Below are 9422 nucleotides of genomic sequence, written 5' to 3'. Positions count from 1 at the left end.
ATTATCTTGTCCTTACAGTCAGCAAACATAAGGAAGCTGCCTCCTTTAGTTAAGTGAGGACACCACGTGAACCTAAAGTATCACGCGTGGAAAAAATAAAAATAAAGATATGAGGGTTCAGCAATTATTCGTAATGCATGTAAATAAGCCAGAAACGTTAAAACTGCTCTGCACATTGCACTTAAAGTGCTGCCTATTCCTTCAGAGTATACAATATCGGAAACGCAGAGTTATCTTGGGACATTGGAAAAGCTAGCTAATAGCAGCAGCATGATACTTTCAAACACTTGTTTACAATTCTTTTAAAGGCTGTATTTTATCAAAACGCATTTACCATCGCGCCTAAGCTTGCTGTATTGTTCCCATTATGTTCGCTCAAATTTGACCTCAGTTGTATGCCAGCGCAGCCGTCTAAGTTTTACACTGCTCGTATATAAAACAGGATAATAACGCTATGGACCACTTGCATGCATATTCTACTCAACAATTTGAAACATTGCCTACACATTGGCCATACAATGCCCTAATTTTCCCCAGACATAAACAGATACGTTGTTTAGCTCACCGAGGACAACGGAGAAAGAAACTATGAATCTCCTATGATGCACGAACACACTTGGAAAAGCGGGGATTTAGAAATTGACTGCAACACTTGCATTTAAAGTAGGAAAGTGAGTTCTGCAAAGCATTGTATTTAAAATTCTCGCTATTTTCATGGAATTTCAACCATCTCTCGTGCTGTTTTAGGAGTCTGGAAAACATTTCGATTAGCAGCAGTATCACACTCGGAGACCGCCTCTTCGAGTTCAGAACTGCTGGCTCAAAACACGCGAGAACGCCTGGTCAGGTACAATGACATCACCAAGCACTACCAGCTAGGCAGGCGGTTGCTGCCCCCACCTCACCCCATGCTGAAACGTCGCCAGGCAGTCATCTGGCGACAATTGCAAACACAAACCTTCCCCAGTCCGGTGCGATTGCAGCACATTTTCCCCGCGCAATACCCGACTGCTCTTTGCAAATTATGTCAGGCAACTAGAGCGACGCTGTCACACATGTTGTGGGAGTGTCGGGTTACATCAGCTACAATGGCAGTAGCTCCGGAGGCTCTTGCGTCGAAGTGGGCCGCCGCTCTGCGCAGCTCCAACCTCAAGACACAAGAGTGGGCTGTCCAGCAAGCCCGAGAGGCGGCGACGAGGCAAGGCCTCGAAGTCCCCTCATGGGAGACCTGAGCCCGGGTCGTCAAATTCGCCGGATTCAGAATAAAGTTGTTTCCATCCATCCACTCGGAACGCTTCAGTAAGTAACTTTTACAGAGGCTGCAATGAACGTACATGGAATAAACGTATATCGCTCGTCACTCCGAGCATAGCTTCGTACTTAGAAAAAACATAAACACCGTGCCCCGCAACCGAGCGTACAGGGGATACACACACGCACACCTAAATGCCGTCTATAACGCATAAAAATTGGGAGAAAGCGACCATTCAGTAACTGTTTTCACAGCACATAAGCAATCTACACAGCGCTAATTTCCAGTACCCGTCACCAAAAAGTGGCCCTCATTTTTTCAAAATACGAAATATCAGTTGTTTTTACTCCTGCCGGCAAACAAGTAATAGCTCTTATTTAGGAACAGCCTGAAAATGAAATCGCCAAGTCAGAAGCGACACATGCCTTTAGAATAAAATTGAGAAAAACCTAAAGTTTATTTGTGGTAGGTATTGAAATGGCTCGCACGCTCGACCAAGGTCGTTCTCACGAGCATATCTTCGATAAGTCGTGATTACACATTGAAATTCCATGGTTATACTTGTAAGGAGGTATGATTAGATTTTTGATCGCAATAAGATACTGGGGCTGCAACTGTACGTATAGGCGATGCCTGCACAGCGATTAAATAGTTCCAGCATTTGATAATCCGCCGATTTCATGCCGTACCGCACACCGCTCGTTGGGCGCGGCTGATTATAATACTTTATCTGGACCTCGCCCTCAGGTCCATGGTAGCAAGCTGAGTGTGTTTTCGAATACGGATATAGCGGTCCCAAAAAACTGGGCATGATGCAAGTTGCGCGAGCTGACAGTTTCTTATGGCGAGAACTGCCCAGCGCCAGGCGTTCTCCCCAACGCGAGCGTGCTATGACGAATGCCCGCATCGTCCGCTACACAGCGTCCCGAGAAGACACAAGTAACAATCCTCGCTGTCCAATCAGGGTATATGCGCCGTAAAGAAAAGCATTACTTATGTGTTCACTCTATTAATGAAGAATTTTTAGCTTCAATTGCAGGTTTGTTGGACTTTCCAGCGTTCAGCCGAAAGTGCCCGTTTTCAAAAGTGGGGGGAGGGGGGGGGGGGGTATAAATGACATACTTTGCCCCCTCCACTTTTGACAGTGGGGGCGGGGGAAGTGCCCCCGTTAACTTTCCCACCCTCGGTAGATGCGCCTATGATCTGTCTTGTCCGCATTTCCTTCGTTTAACGCTGCGACCCCGGTTCTTCCAAGTCACGAATGGCATGCGCGTTATCAGCATGACAGAGAATTATGTTAATCTAGACAGGAAAGTATCGAGCGCAGAGTTTTCAAGAAAGGAAACACAAGCAAGACAGACAGGGGCGTAGCCAGGTCGTCTGGCACCCGGGACCCATAGGTCTTCTGTCACCCCCTCCCCCCCGCCCCCCGGGTGTTGTCGAGGAAGGCGAGGATATGGAGAATTTCCGGGTTTCAGCACCAGTACAGCCGCCTTGGATACCGCACACGTCCCCCGGGTCTCCCACTCCTTGGCTTTCTTTCCCAGGGATCGTGAATGCAACAGGCATGGGCGGCGAGGAGTTAAGGAGTCGCCATCTATCGGAAGCGCCTCACTCGTGTAGTATGAATGATCACGCTGCGCGCTCCTCATCGCTTTTGCTGTCAGCGCTCACTGAAAACACCGCGCGCGAGCTCTCCCAAACATTTCTGTAAGTACTTTCGAAGCGAGAGAAGTTTTTTACTGCCTAAGTAATAATCTTGGGCAAACTGAAAGCACACAATCGTTTACAGACGCTATCCCTTTACCGAATACTTACATACCCGAATTGTAGCCGATGACTGTTTGCCAGTTTTATGTTTCGCGAGCCAACCTTCACGCAGCTTCTTGTCCTGCGGCTACGTATGAATAAGGCTGACACCGGGTTCCGTTGCGTACGTCCGACACTTCGGCACCGAGCAGTACCGAGTCTACCATGTTGCGCGCCTTCAAAGGCAGCCACTATCTATTGTAGTGCTTTCAATCGTTGTAATGGAGGCACTCGAAGCGGGAAAATATCGCCACTAAATGAGTACCGCAGCGTACGGGGGAATTTAGACTCTCGTTTCCAGCTCGCTTCGGCGCTCCCGAAGCAGCCGACGCGGCCGCTATGTCCACGTGATCCCTAATTAGCCCCGAGAACGAACGCGAGCGGCGCTCGCAGCGCAGCTCGCGTGACGTCAGGGCACGGACTCGCGCCTGTCGTCTGCTACAGTTCGGGTCAACGTTACTAGACTAGGTTCAATTGTCAAACTCTCCGTAGGCGCCATACATCGCGGGTGGCCCCTTGTCTTGGTTTGCCGCCAGAGGGCGGGAGCAGCGCAAGTAGCTCTACGCGGGCGCAGCTCTGCGTTGGCGAAGGGGCTTGAGTCCTCAGACTTCGCAACTTACGTACTCAGCAAGTGTTTTCACCGATGTGACTCGAACCCACGGTCGTTGAAACCTGGACCTTTGGTGGTGGCAACGAATTATATAAATAGATGAACTAATTTATTCATTAGTGAATTAAGAAGTACACTAACAATTATTGGATAACTTTTAATTAATAAAGAATTAACTACGCATTACCTAACTGGGCGGATTTATAATTTGAATATCTCAAAGCTACGGCAAACATTACCTTGGTTGTGCCCAACTACGCAGCATTCGCATATTTTAAAACTCTGGCTGAAGTTAGCTGGGAAACACGGTATATACACACTCTCAGCGCTTCATTTCGGGATAAAAAAAAAATGAAGCTAGCACTATTTCTTTCATCAGAGCACCGCATTCACAAGTGCAATGTTGAAACCTACGTGAGATTTGCTCCCTTGCGAGCAGACTTGCACATTCAAAGTAAGTTATCGCTGCAGGAACGGTGCATAAATATGCATTCGCGTCAGTAAATAAAATTGGATGATACGGCCCGTAAACTCTTCAAAACCCACAGGGCATTTAAAACGCATAAGAGTGTCGCAAAAATGCACCGAGACTGCAGCAAAACACGCATATATACAACGCGCCAAAACGCATAAACAACGGACAGTGCTTTGTCGCCCTGTCCGCGCCGCGCTGACCGAGCAAAGTGCGACAGCAGCGCCACGAGATGGGTGGTGGGTCCACGCAGTCACGGGAGTTTGAAAACTGAACCTACTCTAGTAACGTTGGTTCGGGTGTTGTCCGGGCGCTTTCTGCGGTGTTTTCGTTTGTTCGCCCTCGTTCTCTCTGCTTGTATACTTATGGTGGTCATCTCAAATGTATTTTTATGACGTCTTCCTTTGCGAACATTTATTCAGAGAGCTAATGTCTTAGACAACAATGAAGCTCTCGAACGCAACGCTACAGCGCCAGCCGAAGCGACGCAGACCAGCCCATTGCAGGTTTTTCATACGCGGATAGACAATCGCAAAAGCACAGCCTATAGGAATCCAGTTATGATACCATACCTGCCGCGGTGCAACAAGTATGTCACAAAGCTGGCTATATATGACTTCTACAGCAGTTACGTCAATTTTATTCCGCTAAAATAATTTTGCTCACGACGATAGTTCATGGTATAATATCGAATTTTCGCACTTCCTCACAGAAACGCTCGGCAGTAGCACGGGGACTTAATTAATACTGGAGCTTAGATTCCACACGCCTCACTTGCTTCTTTAATTGCATGTCAACATTAGGCGGTTCTTCACGTGTTTACTTCTTTAAGCGGCGGAAATTTGAAGTAACGTTAATGAAGGCTTACAGCTATTTACAGAGTACAAATAGGAATGTACCAATATATATTCCCTTTTCCGTGCTACACTTTCAACTCACCTCTTTAGAGCGCGTTTGTTTATGATTAATAATGTATGTTCCTCTTTTTTTTGTTTATGTTGCCAAGTGTACATCATTTATTTATTTCAATGCCGCAGTGTGTTTTGCAATGTTATTGTGGAACTATTTCACTGTTCTTTAATATATTGTATAACCGCAATGTTTTATGGCCACTATATAAATGTAATTTATATGGCACTTGATGTATTACCCCATGCAGCCATATTGTACCTAAAGGGGGGAGGTTACCTCAAGCCGCGTCTGTGCGGCTTTTTTCCCTCATCCACCTCCACTTACCACTCCTCTGTACATGTGTGTGTGTAAATGGAAATTAATAAATCAAATCAAATCAAACTCACTTGAGAAATTTACTGGTGCTTGCTGCTTAAGGAATATACACGAAGAATCTGTTTGGCGAACTGACACAGGCTGCTCGGCCCAATTTTTTTAGTGAAGTATGCCTGCTGGACCGCATAGCTGCAGCCAGAAAGAAGTCGAAGCGTCAATGATTAGTAGTATGGGAGATATTGAAGATATCGAAATTCCCCCGGTGGAGGGTCAGAAATCAAGTGAAAGTATATATGCAAGGCTTGTGGTGCTTTCTTTATGAATGTTTGCGATTGGATTGGAGCAAACTTAATTTAGCCTGCAAGGTTCTCTTTTATGTACCGACGAAGCGAATAGTTATCCGTTTGTATAATTAAATAACGCTGGATCGAGACATGGTGAGACAGAAGGTGCTTGAATTTTCCTTTTGCAGGCAATCTAAGCTGCGGTATAGTAGCTCGAGAATACTTTAGCCATTCCAGTTGGCGCTGTAAAAAAATGCTTTATGGTTTTAATTCGAAGATGTAGTGAACTGATGGTTTTCGCGAACATAGAGTGCCTCGCCATACGGACAGTCGATTGGTTCTGTTACATGATCATGGGTGTGCCATATTGTCGATAAAGGCTACTGAGGGCCACTATGAGACATTTCATCACTTTCAATTGAGTGGCTCTCGATCTTAACAACGAAACTTTTCTCTCAGGTGATTGCTATGGTGTTTGTGAAAAAACTATGTAAATACTCTACATGACGCGCCGTCGTGTTAGCAGCAATCAGCAATTCGTTTTTTGGAGGCCTGTTTCAGAGGGGGATCAAAGTAGCAGCAAACTTTTTCATAAGAAATGCGCGCCTAACTATTTTTTTACGCATTCTTGAATGGCCATATTTGATTAGAACAAAATACCAGAGTAATAGGAATCATGATGACAGCTTCGCTGGGCAGTGTCTTTCTAACATCGGATAACATGTTGACGCCAATTACTAAATTTTTCTTCCACGTAAAATGCAATGCCTCTCATAGCTAAATGCTAAACGAATGTTAAGTGTTTAGCGAAGCATCATACACAACTTCGCGCGTTGAATTTGCAGATATACTTTTTTTAGTCAAAATTTACCGATAGACAGGGCGCATTGCAAAACCCAGTAGACGCCTTTAACGCTACTTATCTTGCGATATCCAAGCCGCAATGTTTCTAGACTCACACGCTTTTGAAGAAGAAACTGTGGTTAAGGTATGACAGCTGAAAGAAGCCGACGTATTCTTCAATACGTACGGCTCGAGCCACCCATACCCCAAGCATACACGAAGGGAACGAGCGCGCGCGGCAGCCGAGCGAGCCGGAGCGAGCGGCGTCCTGGCCGTGACGTCACTTGCGAGAGGGCGCCACTCCTAATTCTCGCCGCTAATAGCACGTCACGCCGACGGTAAGGCCAGCTTTTCCAGTGGTGGAGCTCGAGGCCAATACACGCTGTTTTTTCTGCGCCAAATAACACAGGGTGCTGCACTGTTGATAAGCGCATGTGCACATCTTCTGTCAGACTGTAAGGCTTGGCAACCAATACAAATGCGGCATCGTGGCAAATACGGCTCACGTCACAAGTTAAAAAAAATAAAGTTTAATGACCAATTTTAGCCGCAACATTGCATTTGCAAAATTGAAGGCAGACATTCATACCTTGCCCAACAACAACTTCACAAAAATTGTCGTAGGTACAATGGCCCGCAGCATTTTGGCTGTGGGCAGCCCTGGACGAAAACGAAAATTAAATTGTGTCTCAGTGACGCTGATCACCCCACCATATTAGAAAAACGGAAAACACCACCTGCCTCCCTGCTGCGCGGGCGCCAATGCTATGACAATTACGAGTTCTCTTCATTCTGATCAATAAAGCCCTGTTTTTATTTGCTGCTATACGGACAAACGTGATTATCCGAGCTGCGGCACCACCAAAATATTGCGAACAGAACAGAGCACGCTTCGCCTCGATTCTTGGCGTCACCGTAAAAAAAGAAAGAACACTGCGATGAAGCCCGTGCCAGCGAAACATGTTGGTCTGCACTCGCAATGGAGAGGGTTGCAGGTTCAACGTCACTGGTCCACTATTTCATATTTCTTTCGCTGCTGCCACACTGGGCGCCGCCCGCAGTGCCAAAGTACTGCAGGTTGTAGCACCCAAAATGATTTTGTTTAAGAAGTTTTGGTTGAGTTAATAATACGACTTAGAGTCCTCAATTCTTGGAATTGAAAGGGACCTTGAAACGATTTTGACGATTTTCTACAAACGTACTGAGTCGTTAGAGTAGGTCCTCCTGATCATTAATTGACACATCTAAGTGCTATGCGTAAAGCGTGTAATTTATTATAAGGTTTAAAAAATGCACATCGCTGCCGATCGCAGCACGCTGCTCGGCGGAATTTTAAGCCGCCCCTACCCATATGACGGAAATCACCCATATGACGTCAGTGGGGTGAGCTATCCGATTGGCTGACCAGGCCGCGTGATTGATTTTTTCAACTTTATGGTGAACAAATTATCTTCGTAATAGTTGGAATGTTAGTTCATTTGTTTTTATAAAAAGAAAGTAACATAAAGAGAATGCACAAGAACAATTTTTCAGTGCACTTCAGCACTTCCGGCACACAGCAAGTGTCGTCTGCTTGTGTTACAACGTACTCCATTTTGACGAGAGCTCCGTGGTCAGAGTCGGTCTCAGTCTTTTCGCGAGCACTATGTTTCGACTTTGTTGCCTTGTGGACTGCAAACCTAGCGACTAACAATATGTCAAGCTGCGACATCGTGTCCCTCTGCAAGGCAGTATACAAGCGAACTGGCTGCTGCGCATCGGACTTCCGGTATCCGATCGGCGCCAGGATTTGCGCGTTTGTGGCCGTCACTTTACACCGGAAGATTACTAACGCAGTAGCGTTTCGCGAGTCCGGTATTGGGGCAAACGCAAACGCAAGCGCAAGGGGACAGGGTCTGGCCGCTTGACTGTGCCGGGATGAGCCACGATATGATCAGAAGGGCACATGTCAATGATCTGCACGGTGCAGCCACCTGGTGGCACAGAGCTCAACCATACACAGTAGCAGCAACGAAGTGTATTCTTCTTTGCTGCTGGTGTGTATTTTTCGCAGGAGTGTAATCATCACGGAGGAAGGAAACTAAGGAGAGGCCCTACCCCCTCCGCGCGCTAGGAGAAAAGTGTGGCGGAAATGACGTATAGGTTCTCATTTTTTTGCTGCTTTTTTATTTTTTTTTGCTGTATGGCCACGCCTTTTGGGCCACAATGGCGGCGTTGTTATGGATTTGAGCGGCGCTCACACGTGTTGCTCTGGTAGGTTTCGTGCCGTGGCAAAGGCGCTGTGTGGGCGGGTTTGCGTTAGTCACCGTGTCTTGTTGCGCTTTGTTACCTGCACCATGCTCTGCCGGATGTTGCGCGAGCGCGGGCGCTCTGCGCGCGAAACCACGCGCAGCGCGGCGTGGTTTCACGAAAGATGTAAACAAGGGAGGAGGGTGGCCCAAAAGGCGGAGCATCGCCATGAGCAACGCCAACTTCTGGCTTCACTTTTGCTTCACAAAGAGTGACGTCAGGGCCTCTCCTTAGTTTCTTTCCTCCGTGCCCTGACGTCACTCTTTGTGAAGCTAAAGTGAAGCCGGAAGTTGGCATTGCTCATGGCGATGCTCCGCCTTTTGGGCCACCCTCCTCCCTTGTTTACATTTCTCGTGAAACCACGCCGCGCTGCGCGCAACCTTGCTGCCCGGACCCGCGCGCTCCGCAGCAATACTAAACAATCGTTAGCACGTTAGCATGATTCCGCCAAAGAGGGCAAACTTTCCCCCGGATATTCCTTCGTCCGTTGCCATTGCCGTGGCGCGGTACATTGCGTACAGCGTTGCATGCGCGTTCATTTCACAAACTTTAGTTCCTCCTGTCCCACCTGGCCACAGCAACATCCGGGAGAGCACGGTCCAGATAACGCAGCGCAACAAAACACGGAGGCCAACG

Source organism: Dermacentor albipictus, unplaced genomic scaffold, assembly GCF_038994185.2.
Source record: "Dermacentor albipictus isolate Rhodes 1998 colony unplaced genomic scaffold, USDA_Dalb.pri_finalv2 scaffold_19, whole genome shotgun sequence".
In the NCBI taxonomy this organism is placed as follows: Eukaryota; Metazoa; Arthropoda; class Arachnida; order Ixodida; family Ixodidae; genus Dermacentor; species Dermacentor albipictus.
This window is presented reverse-complemented; position numbering follows the sequence as displayed.